At 42.5% G+C, this 4,730-nt stretch overlaps 1 protein-coding gene across 3 annotated transcripts in view; it reads right to left on the bottom strand.

Annotated features, from left to right (window-relative positions):
* Positions 1-4,730, bottom strand: part of Ncaph2 (non-SMC condensin II complex subunit H2) — a 20,754-nt gene that overhangs the window by 12,082 nt on the left and 3,942 nt on the right. The gene's annotated exons all lie outside the window — the stretch shown is intronic.

Raw genomic sequence — 4,730 nt, 5'->3', positions numbered from 1 at the left:
GTAGCATAGATTTTTCAATAAAACAAAACAATATGCCACATATCACTGGATGTTATTGGCCCTTTTAGACAAGAAAATAAGGATTCTCTGACATATGGATAGTGCTAAAGTCTCCTGTGCAACAAAATGTGTGGAGGAAGATGAGGAAGATGAGGAGATGGAGAGAAAGAAGGAGAGGGAGAGGGAGGAGAGAGGGAGGGGGAGGGGGGAGGGGGAGGGAAGGAGGGAGGGAAGGAGAGAGGGAAGGAAAAGAAGACAAAAACAAACACAGAAGCCTTCACTCTTTGATCATGAAATTCAGGAAACAGGTGTCATGAGTAGTTCTATTCCTTCTGCAACCTGCTGTGGCCTCTCTGAGTCTTGGCTCTTGTGTCACCCTTTAAACACCAATGTCCCAGGAACCAACCCTTAGCCCTTTCTTCCCACAGCATGCCTATGCATTTGTCCATCCTTGCCCAAGCTACCAGCCATCCATATGCCAACAATTTCCAAACCCATCTCCAAAACAGCTTTTTTCATGAGAATCTAGGGCTACATTTACAAGTACCTTCTGAGGACCTCCAAAAACACCAGAAAACCTCCAGAATTGTTCTTCAAGGTGCTGGGAACTCAAGACCTCACACACAACGTATTCTTACTACTGACAGCCCCTCGTTGCCCCCAAACATTTTCTTTCCATATTTAACCCAGGATCTTCTCCCCCATGAAGCTGACTTGTCTTTTATACTCTGTTCAATGACCAACACTTTGAAGTACTTGCATGTTTTTTGAGCTTTTTGGCTTTGCTTTTCTACCTGCCTGGGACGCCTGACCCAATGATCCCTGGTACAAACTCTCTTGCAGGTTCTCCTTCACTATCTGGGACCCCTTCCTACCCCATTGATTGCAATCTTTTTAAAAAAAATATTTTATTATTTTTATGTGTATGAGTGTATTGCCTGCATGTAGGTAAGTATACCTGTGTTGTGCAATGCCCGCGAAGACAGAAGAGGCCATCGGATCCCCTGGAACTGGAGTTACGGACAGTTGTTAGCTACCATGTGGGTGCTGGGATTCGAACCCGGGTCTTCTGCAAGAACAACCAGTGTTCTTAACCGCTGAGCCATCTCTCCAGCCCCTGGTTGCAATCTTTTTAAAAAATATTTTATTATTTTTATTTTATGTGTAAGAGTGTATTGCCTTCATGTACGTAAGTGCATCTATGTCATGCAATGCCCATGGAGATCAGAAGAGGGTGTCAGATACCGTGGAATTGGAGTTACAGACATGTAACACGTAATATATAGTTGCCGTGTAAGTGCTGAGAATTGAATCCAGGTGCTCCGCAAGAGCAGCCAGTGCTCTTAACTGCTGAGCCATCTTTCCAGCCCCTATTGGTTGCAATCTTATTGCACTGTTTTGAGTGTCTTCTTCATTGCTGGACTGTGAGAAGAATCAGGGTAATTTCAGCCTTTAATCTACTGCCTGATGCTGGTGTTCAGTGCATATCTGATGAACTAACGAAGTAGTGACATGAGAGCTAATCCAGAGAAGTGGATAGACGCCTACCAGGCAGGTGAAAGGAATGGTATTTTGGGAAGAGCAAGCACCCACATGAAGGCAGATAGCAGAGACACTATATAACTATTTAGAAAAATGACTGCTACACAAGCATGGCCAAAATATGGGGTGTGCTAGGAAAAGAAGAGAGATGTTGAACACCATGGTAGCACAAAAAAGAGACTTGTCAGGAAGGGTATCACCTAATGAGCGATACTTTTTTTTCTGGAGACAAAGTCTCATTATGCAGCCCTAGAACTTGTTATATAAAAGGTTATAGGGCCAGGCTGGCCTTGAGATTCACCTGCCTCTGCCTCCTGAGTCCTGGGATTAAAGGGGTGCACCACCAGATCGAGCTTTCCACTAAATATTTTTTTAATTGAATTTTTGTGATTTTCATATAACTTACGGTTTGAGGGGTTTTTTTTGTTTTGTTTTGTTTTGAGAGAGGGTTTCCCTGTAGTTACAGCTGGCCTTGATTCACTACGGAGACCAGACTGGACTTGAACTCACAGAGATTCGCCTGCCTCTGGGATTAAAGGCATGCGCCACCATGCCCAGCTAATTTATGGTATTTAGATTTCCCAATCCACATCTCTCCTTATTGTGCCCCCCAATTAATTAATTCTATTAAATATATAAGGCCTATAAGGTCTAATTTTTGAAGAATAAAGGAAGTTTGTAAACTGGAGAGGACCAGGAAGAACACTACAGTCTGGAAGTCTGAGGACTGCAGAGTGGCCAGGATTGGAGAATCTGGCTTAAAAGCAAGGAACGTTCAGAAAGAGCTGGAAGCCAAGCCAAACTCAGGAGGCCCTTCCTTTCAATGACCCTCAGCCCAGTCCATCTGCTCCAGGACATCACATTCTATCCATTTCTCACAACTCCAGAACAGACACCCCCATCTAAGTCCAAACTCGTATGTCCAACTGTCTTTTTTAACCATTCAAGTTTTATAAACAAGACTCACAATGAACAAGTCCATACTGGACTCCCACTTATGCCCCAAAACTGAGGGATCTCAGCTTCCTTCCCCTTTCCCTCACCTGCCTTTTCAATCCAGGAGGGGTCCGTTACCATTTTCAGGCTCCTCTCTAGTGACTGCCACTCTTACTCAGCCTAACCTCTAACAGGGCCTTTCCTGACCCCAAGTCTTCTCTTGTATGTTCTTCACAGTGTTTCTGCCACTCAGGGGAAAAAAACCCTGAAATCCTCAATACAGCCTGCTTCTCCAGCTACCAGTCTTCCGGTAAGCTGCACAGTGGTCACATGGGCCCACTTTCAAACCCTCCACTGAAGTGTCTTCTGACCTCAGAACCTTCAAGCACTATGTCCCATGTCCCTTCTACATAGAATTCTTCAGCTTGCTAGACAAGGCAACTCCTTTTACCTCTTATAAAGCCAGGTCTCTCAAATTCTTCATAGAACCCTAACACTTTCTTTCCAATCTATCATCTGTTTGTGACACAAAGACACAGGGAATGGAAAGAGTAGATAAGCTTGGCCCACTATCATCTGTGATTTTTGGCACATCATTTAATCTCTATAGTGCCTATACAAGTTTTTTTGTTGTAAAGATTATGTTAATTTGTACATGTAAAACACAGGGACTGGAGAAATGGCTCAGCAATTAAGAACACTGGTTGCTCTTGAAGAGAACCCAGGTTCAAGTCCCAGTACCCACATGACAGCTAACAACCATCCTTAACTCCAGTTCCAGGGGATCCGAACCCTCTTCTGACCTCCATGAGCATTGTACAACACAGGTGCACTTACAGACATACACCTAAAATTAAAATAATAAATAAAATATTTTTAAAAACAACAGTGCTTGGCCCAAGTAGGCACCAAATATGTGGCTCCTGCCTTGGGATCCATCTTCCCTAGAGTAGAAATCCTATCAAAGCACATTTTCTTACTTTGCTTGTCATTAATTTTTTAATTTAAGGTGGTTCTTGGCACACAACAGACACTTAGCAACGAGTAAATAAAAGAGAATGTCATAAGGTATGTTATAAGAAAAGAACACTCTGATCATGAAAGCAAAAGGACACAGATAACACTACTGGCCAAGATATCACAATGTCAGATTCAGGATATTCTTTTTGTTATTGTTGGGGTTGTGTGTGTGTGTGCGTGTGTGTGTGTGTGCTGGTTTACTTTCAAATTTTTATATTTCTTTATTTTTATGTGTATGAGTGTTTTGCCTACATGTATGTCAGTGCACCATGCCATGCAATACTCGAGTAGATCAGAAGAGGAACTGGAGTTTCATGATTATCAGCTGTCATGTGGGTACTGAAAACTGAACCTAGGTCCTCTACAAGAACAGCCAGTATTCTTAACTGCTAAGCCATCTCTCCAGCCCCGACTGTTTTTGCTTTTTGAAATAGAGTCACATGTAGTGCAGGCTGGCCTCAAAATTACTATGTAGGCAAGGATGAGCATGCACTCCCTGACCCTACCTCCATCTACCAAGTGTTGAGATTACAGGCATGTGCTAACATACCTGACACTGGAAGAGTTGTCTTCTATGAAGCAGGAGAGCTGACCAAGTTATTAAGTTTGCCAGGTGTCCCCACTGACCCTTCTGTGGACACCTGACTCCACAGAAGGATCATCTAACACAGTTCTCAGCAAACTGTGTGGTACAAGGTGATCATCAGATCACATGTTCACTTAATAAGCATTTATCCTACTATGTGCCAGACATTTTACTAAGTAGAAATAAAAAAGCATATACATAGTCCTTGTCCTTGTAGAATTTATACTTGAGGGCGGAGAGAGACCACAAACAAATAAGTGGAATAGCTTGTGACATTGTGTTATAACAGCGAGAACTATTTTACATAGAATGGTCAGCTAACAATTAAGACCTGAAGGATGTAAAGACTTAGTCATAAAAAGAAGAGTCACTAGTAGGACAAGAAATTACAAAGACCCTCAGCCAAAAATGGCATGGGTTGCCATAGGAAGAATAGGAAGAGGCACTGGAGAGATGGCTCAGTAGTTAAAAGCACTAGCTGCTCTTGCAGAGGACTAGGGTTTGGTTCCTATCACTCACATGGCAGCTAACAACCATCTGTAACTAAAGCCAGGGGATCCAATGCCTTCTTCTGGCCTCCATAGGTATTACATATACATAGTATACATGTATACATTCGCATAAAAAAAAATATTTTTTTTAAAAA

The sequence above is a fragment of the Nannospalax galili genome, unplaced genomic scaffold (genome assembly GCF_000622305.1).
Source record: "Nannospalax galili isolate Female #2095 unplaced genomic scaffold, S.galili_v1.0 scaffold237, whole genome shotgun sequence".
Taxonomy (NCBI): Eukaryota; Metazoa; Chordata; class Mammalia; order Rodentia; family Spalacidae; genus Nannospalax; species Nannospalax galili.
The sequence above is the reverse complement of the archived record's forward strand: the minus strand, read 5'-3'. Positions and strand labels throughout refer to the sequence as shown.